Raw genomic sequence first — 12286 nt, 5'->3', positions numbered from 1 at the left:
TAACATGATGACTAACATTAACATAGGCAGTGTGCAGACATGCAACTTATCGCTACTGCCATTAAAAAACTTGTATCTGTGTACTACATAAAACAGTAACTTTACTAGAGAAGAAAAACATGTTTAACATCTGTTAACATAAAACCACTGCTCACAAGGTGTAAAATGATGTTACAGAAGTTCCTGAAAACTTAGTATGTACATTTATTTTTAGAGGGATCAATTCAAAGACAAGTTCTGCTTAATCTGAATATGAAACGTATCACTATGTTGATTCTGAAGACTTAATAGTCTGTGTCCTTCTCCCACCAGAGTACAAAGAGATCAGACTCACTGAGGGCTGTGAGGGGAATCTGGAAGTGTTCTACAATGGAACCTGGGGTAATGTGTGTGTAAATAATATGGATGAGGAAACAGTTCATTTGATCTGTCAGGAGATGAACTGTGGAAAATCTGGCAGTTTGAGCCAAACCAAAGCAAGAGTGGAATCAACTCCTAACTGGCTGGATGACCTGAAATGTAGGAAACATGACTCTAATGTATGGCAGTGTCCATCTTCACCCTGGGGACAGAATTACTGTGATAATCGTAATGAGGTGACGCACATTACTTGCTCAGGTAGGCAGTTTCTTTCTTGTAAATATTACCGTGAGTAAAAATATATCTGTCTAAAAGTAGACTTAAAGATTACAGCAGAGAACTCTGAGAACTGTTAGATGAAATTAGTAGATTAGCTATGACTTGCTAGACTTGCTATGATTGTGTTTTTAAAAGTTAAATACAACCCCATTTCCAAAAAAAAAGTTGGGACGCTGTGCAGAATGTGAATAAAAAAAGAATGCAATGATATGCAAATCATGTAAACCATATTTTTAAAGGAAAATACTACAAAGACAACATATCACGTGTTGATACTGAGAAATGTTTTTGTTTTTTGAAAAATATTTGCCCATTTTTAAAATGAAGCCAACAATACTTTCTGAAAAAGTTGGGATGGGGGCATGTTTACCACTGTTTTCCACACCTCTTCTTTTAACAACACTCTGTAAGCGTTTGGGAACTGAGGAAACCATTTGCTGTAGTTTTGAAAGTAATATGTTTTCCCATTCTTGCTTGACATAGGCTTTTAGCTGCTCAACAGTTCAGGGTCTCCTTTGTCATATTTTTCATTTCATAAAGTGGCAAATGTTTTCAGTGGGTGACAGGTCTGGACTGCAGGCAGGCCGAACTCTTTTAATACTGAGCCATGCTGTTGTAATACATGCAGAATGTGGTTTGTCATTGTCAAGCTCTTCCCTGAAAAAGACATCATATATGTTGCCAAAACATGTATATATCGTTCAGCATTAATGGCACCTTCACAGATGTGCAAGACACCCATGCCATGTACACTAATGCACCTCATACCATCATGAATGCTGGCTTTTGAACTGTGCACTGACAACAAGCTGAGTGGTCTTTAGCCCAGAGGAAACAGTGTCCATGATTTCCAAAAAGAATTTCAAATGTTGATTTGTCAAATCACAGGACACTTTTCCACTTCCCCTCAGTCCATTTTAAATGAGCTCAGGCCCAGAGAAGATGGCAGCATTTCTGGATTGCTTATGTACAGTTTCTTATAGAGTTTTAACAGCATTTGTGCATTTTCACAAGTGTTCCTGAGCCCATGCAGTGATTTCCACTACAGAATCATGTCTGTTTTTAAAGCAGTGCCAACTGAGGGCCCAAAGATCACGGCCAGCAAGATTAGATACAGAGATTTCTCCAGATTCTCTGAATCTTTTAATGATATTTTGTACTGTAGATGATTAAAAGCAAAAGTTCTTTGCTCTTTTATGTTGAAAAATGTTATTCTTGAATTGCTGCTCTATATGCTCACACAGTCTTTTACTGAGTGGCGAATCCCTCCCCATCTTTACTTCTGAAAGACTCAGCCTCTCTGGGATGCTTTTTTATACACAATCATGTTACTGACCTGTTGCCAATCAAACACCAGTTTTTTTTTTAGCATTACACAACGTTACCAGCCTTTTGTTGCCCCGTCCCAACTTTTTTGGAACATGTTGTTGGCATCAAATTCAAAATGGGCAAATATTTTTCAAAAAACAATAAAATTTCTCAGTTTCAACATTTGATACGTTGTCTTTGTACTATTTTCAATGAAATACAGGGTTTAAATGATTTGCACACCATTGCATTTTGTTTTTTTGTTTTTTTGGAAATGGGGTTGTAAGTCAGAAAAGCTGTTCAGTGGTTTATACCTTAAATGGCCAGCTTTGAAGTTGAATGTACTTCAACTTCAATGTACTTTTTGAAGTACATTGAAGTTCCTGTAGTTACTAAATAATATGTTTTAGCATGTAATATGCCTGGGATTTTAAGGTTAATAAATAAATTGTGTTTTTCTGAACTAACAGGAGAGAAAAACCCCTTTGCACTGCAAAACCATCTGAAATGCTCATTTCCCAACCAGAGACAATGCTCAAGTAAGGACACTTAATAATTGAGTTCAGTTTTTAGTAGTTGTTTAATATCATTATTTTTTACATTTGTTTGTCAAGTTAACCTTATGTGAGCTTCAGTTTTGTGATTGTTGATGTCAGATGTATTTTTTCCACAGTAAAAATACATAATCATAAATTTTACTATATTGTTGTGAGCTCTGAGACTGCAGTAATTTATCAGTGTTTGTTTATCTCCTTGTGTGATGTGTGTGATGTAGAGCACCTGCCTCTCAGGCTGAGGGGAGGAAAGGGAAGCTGCTCTGGGAGGCTGGAGGTGTATTATAACACTGAGTGGAGGTCTGTTTGTGATGATCTGTGGGACATCAGAGATGCTCAGGTGGTCTGCAGGCAGCTGGGCTGTGGGCCGGCGCTGAGTGCTGATGGGAGTTCTGTCTTTGGTGCTGGTGAAGGGCCTATCTGGCTAAACAGAGTGAAGTGTAGAGGGAATGAGATTCACCTGTGGGACTGTCCTCATTCCCTGAAGAACCACACTGACTGCTCCCACAGGCAGGACGCTGGAGTCACCTGTGCAGGTCAGAGGAGTCTGGTAAATTTCAGGGTTTCAGATCTAATCTAACATCTAACATTTTTCTCCAAATGTAAACTATTTTCAAAGCAACTTCAATGTGCAAGGAAAGTTACAAAAACAAGCAGAGTGGGCTTGTACATAATACTTTTATGCAGATTAAAAAATACATTAAATTGATTCAATTAAAAAAACACACACACAAACATGCTGGCAGGTGTTTTACTTATATTATATGCACATATTACATACATTAACTGTCTTTTATAACTGTGTTGGTACATAATAATAACAAATATAATGACATTGTAACTACTGTGATGTTTTTGCTCTTACAGATGGATTAGTAGTATAGCTAATGTGTACCGCTAAACAACTGCACACTCACAAATGTTGTTAAATGAAGTGGTTTTACTCTTTGAAACATGATCCAAGCTCATAATCAAAAAACATGCACAGGTCAGATCTAAAACTATCCAAAAAGACACCAGAAAAACATAACACAGTCAGGCAACCAAGATCAAAAAAGGCAAAGGTAAAAATCACATTCAAAAGTCCAAAAACACAGTCCAGATACACAAAAGTCAAAGTCTATATAGAGCGCTTGGTAGCTCAAGGAAATTAAACAATACCTAGCAATTTGCTAAGCTAAAAACTGACTAGACTCATGTGACATGCAAAACAGGTGTAGCAGAGTAATATTCCAGTGAGGCAGAGCATTAATTATTTGTAGTTAGCTGATCAGTAGTCACGTGATCTCCAAGAAAGTTCTGGGAAGTGCAGTTCAGATCCAGATGAATGCGTGACAGTATCCAGCCGCCCCACTCACAAAGAGCACCTTCAGAAGCAGAAAAAGGAACAGACCTAGAGCTGCTGTGGTGCTGGACCAAAGGGATTCTCCCAAAATGACGAACAGGAGGGGAACTGGTGATGTCTCTTCTGGGGCAACCTCTGGGGCACGGAGCAGTTTTGTTTGGATGTTGGGTGTGGAAGCCCGCGATCAGTCCTGGGTCCAGAACATCATGCGCCAACACCCAACACTGTTCCTTCGGCCCATACCCCTCCCAGTCTACCAGGTACTGGAGTTGACCACCATGTCTCCGGGAGTCCATCAACCTGCGAACAACATAGTGTGGATCTCCATTCAGCACTTCCAGTGGGGAAGGGGCATCACCAGGCGAAGCCATGTCCAAAAGACCTGAAACCACAGGTTTGAGAGGGGAGACATAAAAAAATCGTAACACATGACAATGAGGCACTAAATCGAGTTTATATGTGACATCATTAATTTTCTCGACAATCCTAAATGGACCAATATAATTGGGGTTTAGTTTCTTACTCCCCTTAGCAAACCTGAAGTCCCTGGTCAAGAGCCATACCCAGTCTCCAGGCTGGTATGAAGGGGTCTCTCCTTGATGGTGGTGGGCCTGGATCTTATGTCATTGGACGACAGTCTCAATCCTTTGATGCATGTTCTCCCAGACTCTTTCCCTGCACTGCATCCACCTACCTATGGCTGGAACGTCAGAGGAGATTCCAGTCCATGGGGCTACAGGAGGTGTATAACCGAGAGCACATTTGAAGGGAGTGAGTCTAGTAGTGGAGCTTATGAGTGAGTTCTGTACCATCTCTGCCCAAATCAAATAACATGCCCAGTCAGCAGGATTATTATGACAGTACAAGTGTAGGAATTTGCCTAATTCTTAGTTAGCCTGCTCACAGTTAGGAATGGGTAATGGCATAAGCTTGTCTGCTGGTAGTGTCTTTGGACTCTTGCACTGTGAGCATGTGGAGCAAGAGGCTATGATAATCTATACAGGGATGAAGACCTTCTTTTTTACAAAAAAGAAACCAGCGGCCACAGGAGAAGTCGAAGGTCTAATAAAACCTTTTTTAGTGCTTCTTGTATGTATGTGTCCATGGCTTTCTCCTTGACTCTAGATTTAGGAAGGGTAGCAATCTCTACTAAATTGATAGCTCAATCATAGGGCCTGTGAGGGGGCAATTTGGTTGCATTTTTGGTGACAAAAAATTCGGACCATGACAATAGTCATACTTTTAAGAATGACAATAAAGATCATCTATCTATTTATTTATTTATTTCATGGTCAGTCCAAGAGATACTCAGGTTGCTTTGCTAACCATGGCAGTCTAAGGATTACTAAAAATTAAGAAGAATTAATTACAAAAAATGAGTGAGGTTCCTAATGAAGGCCACTAGTACTAAGCTTAACCAGTTCAGCCTGTCACGTTATGGAGCCGGCTCCTACTGGCTCCCTGTCTAATGCAACAACTCGAAGCAGGTTTTCCAGACGCTTTACTGGAATCCTGAGCTACTCCACCAGCTTAGCATGAAGTTCCCCTCAGCTCCAGAGTCAATTAAAGCTGAAACAACAGAAGAATTGGAGAGGCAGGAAACAATCACTGATAAGAGAAAGAATTTCGAAACCCTTTGTGGGAATATTCACCACATTAGCATGTCGATTAGCCTCCACATGCTTTCCAGGGGTTGGTGCCTGAGGTCTGTTCAGACAAGCTTGGCAGCCATGTAGAAGTTGACCTGCAGCCCCACAGTATAAGTACCGACCCCCTCTTAAATGTTGAATCCTCTCCTCAGCGGACAGACAGGACGTGCCACATTGCATGGCCTCTTCCTGGTCACTGGAGGAAAATCTCTCATGTCGTTCACGAGGAGCTGTGATGGACTGGTAGCTGTGTGATCGTTGAGCCCTGCAGTCCCATGAAAGTTGGTCCCAGATGAATAGAAACAAAGGTCAATTTGTCCAGCGTCAGTTCGGCATCTCGACAGGCTAGTTCAGTGAGGATATCTGGGTTGTGACCCTGGTGAAACATAACTAAGAGAGCCGGCTTGTTCCAGCCGCTAGAGTATGGAACTCCAATGCATATTCTGGTACTATAGGTTTTCCTTGACGCAGCTTTGAAAGGAGGGTACTGTACATTTGTGTACACTGTGCATGAGATGCCTACTTTCTGAACTTTTAGCTAGATTCAGTACTATGTTTGTGTTGTGACATGGTAACCAAACCAAAGTTCTGGATTTAAGTCATTCTAAAATTAATGAATTACTTAATTACATAATTTCTTTTGCACAATTGTAATGAGGCAGAATAACTCACGGTTAAAAGAAGAGTGAGGCTTTAATGTTTGATTTGTAATCCAAAAACATGGTCAAAAACAAGCAAAGGTCGAATCCAGCAAAAACAAGAGACACAAAAAGACAAACATAACACGGCAAACAAAGTCCAAAGGGCAAAGGCAAAAAGGGCAAAAGTCAAAAACAGAATCAAATTGGAGTGCAAACAGAGTCAAAACCAGAAAACTCACAATAGAAGAAAAAATGCAATACCTCGCATCGAACTAGACTAAAAGCCCGGGCTTTATACTAAGCTAATTACATCAGAACAGGTGTAACCAGTTAGTACTCAGGCGAAAGAGAGCAGTGACTGGAGCAAGATGGAGGGCTGAGAATCATGTGATCCCCCTGGGGATTCTGGGAAATTAAGTCCCTAGAAACCACTGAGCCTGAGGGATGCAAGACAACAATACAGTGCAATAAAAAGAAAGCAGAATGCAACCAAAACTGTTATGCACAAACAAACAAAAAAGATAATGTCTAAAGAAAGTAAAAAAAAAAGAAAAACCCACAATGACATAAACAATCTGTTAAAATGAATTACTTTAAAAAAAAACAACCAAATAAAAAGAAAGCCCTTAAATAAATAAATAAATAAATAAATAAATGTATGTATGTTGGAGTAAGAGCAGATGAGTTTTAACTTGTTTTTTGAAACACATAAGAACGATACAGTTTAGTTTAATTGTATTTACCCAGCAACAGCAAATTTTGACATATTTTTAAAACCTTTAATGTAATGAAAAATGTGTTGTATTAGATTACACCAAAAGCAATGTCTGGATGACTAATCTGTAGTTTCACAGTACACAGGCAGAAACTACACAGGGATATATTTTGAAGATAAATGGACATCTGCCATTGCTGTGTAAACAGTCACTTTATACAATAGTTAGAGTTAGTTCAGGCACATTCTGATTAGCAGAGAATTGTTTACTTTATACTTTTTTTCACAATAACTGTGAAAAACAAAATCATTACTCTGAGCAGCATTTGCTAAGTAATGGCTGCTTTGTGGCTAATCAAAGTGTAGTATTTTTATAACAAACTGCTCTTAGCCAGAAAATGAGTTATGAAATGTTTTACAGACTGACTGAACAAGACAATGTTAATTAACAAAAGTTAATCTGGCAACTGCTAAAGTATTGAAAAAGCTGAGCTGCACCTGAGATCTGTGACAGTGCAGTAAAGTTTGTTGTGTGTTGATCATTTGTTGGATACTCAACTTTTTCTGTTTGATATTTTGTAGAATCTAAAATGATCAAAGCTACATTTTCCTCCTACTAAGACAGCAAACTAACTACATCCATATTTTATTATTTTAAATATTTTATTATTATTATTAGTAGTAGTAGTAGCAGTAGTAGTAGTAGTAGTAGTATTTAATTTTGCTGAAAGATTGGTAAATGCAGATCACTGGCACTTTAGTCATTAAGGGGCCATCTACAAAGTGCATTATGCAAACATCTTTCTCCCACATAGTTAGCTAGAAGAAGGCTACATCACATCAAATCACTAGTAGAAAACAGAGTGTCTTCCTTTCAGGCTGCTACAAATCCCAGCCAAGGGAATTTAAGTTAAAGGGAATATGTTTTGCACTGTTACACTGTCCCTTAATGACTAAACCATCAGTAATCTGCCTTTGATGATGACTCCGACCGAGTCACCATCACCAGACAAGTTCTGCAAGGCCACACCTCCTCATAGGAAAAGAGAACTGATAACGGACTTGAGATGACGAAGTATAAGGACGTGATTATTCGTTTAAATGTCTCCGTGAAGAGAGAGTACATATCGGAGCGGGCGGCATAAACTTTCACTTTTAAAACACGTGAAATGACAAAATTCAAACATCTAACTTGGTACACAAAGAAACCTAAGAAGGAAAACACAAAAGAGGACGATAAAAAAAAAAAACCCAAAAAAACGTATACTTACCTTCAGACCCCGGGGGAAGAAATTCAAAAGGACACGCGCACGCTTAGCACCGTCCTATGTGGGGGGAGTAGAAACCACCCGTTTTCCGCCAGGGGGGAGCGGTTTGGTTTTCCGCAGCTCTCAATACGAACTGGCAAACGAGCAAGGAGATTATCACCGCTGGGTGGTACAGTCCGATCACGTTTGGCGGGAAGAAGAACGCATAAAAGCGACAGAGCTTAACTTAGAAGAGAGGGCTTGCTCGAAGCTGAAAAGAGGTGGACTGAGCGGACCAAGTCTTCCTTAAGTGTCCTGCAGACAAACAACGGCAGCTGTTGTGAGAGGACAAAATCTATAGACTAAAGCCAGAAGTTATTGCCGTCAAGCCCTAAGTCGTGGGGATAAATAACTTGTATTAAGGCTGCATTGAGCCTCATTTATTGTGTAAATATATTTCAGTTTTTGTTTGCTTTTTTTTTCCTCTTTCGTTTTACTCTCATCACTTGTAAATAGTGCACGTAGTTATTGGGTTCAGAAAACTAATAAAAGGCGTGGCCGTTAAACTGGAACTCCTAGTGTCCTGGCTTCCCTAGCACCTCCCCTTGGGCGCACGCTAAAAGTACCACACTGCCTTTCTGCAATATTATGCTAAACAAAATTTAACAATGGACATTTTGAAAAATATTAGTTGAAGTTTGTTGTCTGACTTTCAGGAATGAGGATATAAGTGGTATTTAATTGTGGTTTGGCAGACATTCTGACCCCTAACAGTAGTTCTAGCTGTGTGTGCAGCTGTAGCTCTTGCTGTGTGTATGGCTCTAGCTGTAGCTGTGTGTATGGCTGTAGTTGTAGCTGTGTATGGCTGTATTGGTATCAGAATTAGAAAAGACAATGTGACCACCTCTAGTCACTTTCCATTACAGTTTTTAAGATAAATACTTTTAAAAAAGTTCTCTTTCTCTCTAAATAATTCTCACTCTAAATCTCAATGTCAGCATTTATAAGTTCTTTATAAGTTCCTCACTGTGTTTGAGTACATGCAAACTGTAGTTTTTGATTAAGTGACAAGGTCTCTGTTTGCCTCAGTTCATTTTGCTTTTCTTTTTGCAGACATGTCTGTATCCCCCACTGTTGCATCTGAAGTAAATACTCTTACTATCACAGGTACGTTTTTTTTATTAATTCCTGTGATTTTTCCAAATGTCTCTAAATGCAGTGTTCTATAGAGTTTCTCTTCTGTATTTTTATTTACAGTTAGTCAGACAGAGAAAGAAGCAGTTACTCCTCCACAAACTCCATCACCAGCTGTTCCATCCATCTATCCAGTGTCTCTCCTGGTTCTGGGAGTGCTGCTCTTCCTGGCCTTAGTGCTTCTGGTTGTGCTGTTTTACCAGAACAGAGTGCTCAGGAGAGGTAGAGAGATTCAGAGATCATCTACAATCCACTTTCTGTACATTCTCTAAACATCATTAGTCCTTCAGTCTGTCATCAGTCTTCTCTTCTACTGAACTGGCTCCATGTTTCTCTCTGTCTCCCTCACAGTGCTCTCTAAGAGGAAGCATAAGACTCTGCCTGAGGTCATTTATGAGGAGATCGACCAGAGACTCATCTCTAAAGGAAAGGCTCAAAGGGGTAAATGACATGTGAAGGCAATCCCAGGGTGCTATCATTGATTACATCAAATTTTAGCCTTCCCTTTTTATGTTTGTTTATATTTGTACATCATGTTTGAAGAAAGAAGGGTTATGTGTAGGAAAATCCACAGTGAAGTATGGAGATGAGAGTATCATGATATGGGGCTATTTTATGGGGCAAATGTTACTGGGGCATTACAGATCATCAAAGGAAATGAATGGAGTGATGTACCAGGCATATTAGAGCAAAATTCAATCTCAAAGGCCAAGAGATGAAAGAAAATGTATGTTTCAATAAGACAGTGGGCACAAATATACAGCCAAAAGAACTCACAACAGGTTTCTAAAAAAATGAATGAATTGGCAAATTGGGGAATTGGCTTGCATGGCCTAACCAATCTCCTGACCGCTGAAAATTTATGGAAGATTTTGCCAATCCAGCAGAGTGGCCCTCTTAACCTTGAGTAATTGAGGACAGTTGGCCAAGAAGGATGGGCCAACGCTGCAAAAAGCTAATTGCTTTTTGTTAAAGAGGCATTGTGCTATAAAAAGCTAATTATTTCCAGTTACAACTGTAATTGCTGACAACAGTCATATGGCAAACTACAGTAATATTTTATAAAGACTTTGTTTAAAAAACCATTAGCTTTTTATGAACATAATGGTTGTGAATAAATTATTAGTTAATTAGAATAAAAAAAAAAATGAATAAATGTTTATGAACAATAGTTCATGTAGTTGATCTGTGTATTCATAGTTATAAATGCTGTACATGGTGCACCTCATTCGCTAAGAATTAAGGAGGTGTACAACATTAGTACATATATACAAATAATTGTATAAACTTATGAATTGTATAGCTTTCTAATAGTGATATAAGCATTATATTTTGTCCAGTATATATAATTACATATAATTACATAACTCATGTGAAGTTATAGCTCCTCTGAACAGATATTTGTAAAATATTTATTCTTTCGTAGTTTTAAACAGTTTGTTTTGTATAGCGCTATAATGCTCCAAACAAGGCAGTGTCACTTATACTAAATAAGAATTCAAAATCCCAGAATCACTGACGAGTTGGTGACCTGACATGTTACACAGTCCAGCACAGTTGAGGCTCACCTCCTCCGTATAAACATGCAAAAAACAAGACATTTTCTCATTTTTAATACAAGACATAAAGTATTAAAATGGATGCAAACTTTCACACCATTGTACCACATTTCACATGGAGGGGTCCAAAGTGTGCCTGACTGCGAAATTGTGCTGTAATGTAAAAATATATATGAGAAATGCCCGTCATTAAAAAGAGCAACATGCTGTTGTAGTTTCTGCACTTGTTTGGAAGCGTCTCTCCACCTCTTCTCTTTCTATTTTGAATCTTCAAACTGCAAACATCAGCTGGACAGACACAGGCAGATAAGTTCAGAAACTACAACAGCACATTGCTCAAGCTTCATTTTGGCAGTCAGGTGACAGACACATCTGTCATCTGTTAACAGGAGTTATAACTTCACACATGAGTTATATAATTAGCCATGAGGTATTATATGCTGGACAAAATATGAAGCTCACCATTAGAACATCCCGGTTATTTGCTGCAGTGATGTGTATACATTTAGTATACATTACTGATATTGTACTTGTTGTTTATTAATGAAAGGCTTTGTTGTAAATTTATAGGAAAACACCATGTACATAATATATATGTACTATATATATACACACACACATATATATACACAACCCCATTTCCAAAAAAGTTGTGATTCTGTGCAAAACGCAATTTAAAAGAAAACGCAATGATGTGCGAATCAGTTAAAACCTATATTTCATTGAAAATAGTACAAAGACAACAAATGTTGAAACTAAGAAATTTTATTGTTTTTTGAAAAATATATGCCCATTTTGAATTTGATGCCAACAACACGTTCCAAAAAAGTTGGGACAGGGGCATGTTTACCACTGTGTTTTATCACCTCTTCTTTTAACAACACTCTGTAAGGAGATGGACTGCTGTAGTTTTGCAAGTAAAATATTTTCCCATTCTTGTTTGATAAAGGATTTCAGCTGCTCAACATTTCAGGGTCTCCTTTGTCATATTTTTCATTTCATAAAGTGGCAAATGTTTTCAGTGGGTGACAGGTCTGGACTGCAAGCCAGCCAGTTTAGCGCCCAGACTCTTTTAATACTGAGCAATGCTGTTGTAATACATGCAGAATGTGGTTTGACATTGTCTTGCTGAAATAAGCAAGGCCTTCCCTGACATTATCTGAATGGCAGCATATGTTGCCTAAACATGTATATATCGTTCAGCATTAATGGTGCCTTCACAGATGTGCACATCACCTATGCCATGTGCACTAATGCACCCCTATACCATCATGAACACTTTTGAACTGTGCACTGATAACAAGCTGAGTGGTCTTTAGCCTAGAGGACACTGTGTTCATGATTTCCAAAAAGAACTTCAAATGTTGATTCATTGGACCACAGGACACTTTTCCACTTCCCCTCAGTACATTTTAAATGAGCTCAGGCCCAGAGA

The 12286-nt window shown here is 38.7% G+C and overlaps 1 pseudogene; it reads left to right on the top strand.

Moving 5' to 3' along the window:
• Positions 1 to 9733, top strand: part of LOC118801498 — a 36426-nt pseudogene extending 26693 nt beyond the window's left edge.
• Positions 9734 to 12286: the final 2553 nt, after the last annotated feature.

The sequence above is a fragment of the Colossoma macropomum genome, unplaced genomic scaffold, assembly GCF_904425465.1.
Source record: "Colossoma macropomum unplaced genomic scaffold, Colossoma_macropomum, whole genome shotgun sequence".
NCBI classification, from domain to species: Eukaryota; Metazoa; Chordata; class Actinopteri; order Characiformes; family Serrasalmidae; genus Colossoma; species Colossoma macropomum.
This window is presented reverse-complemented; position numbering and strand designations above follow the sequence as displayed.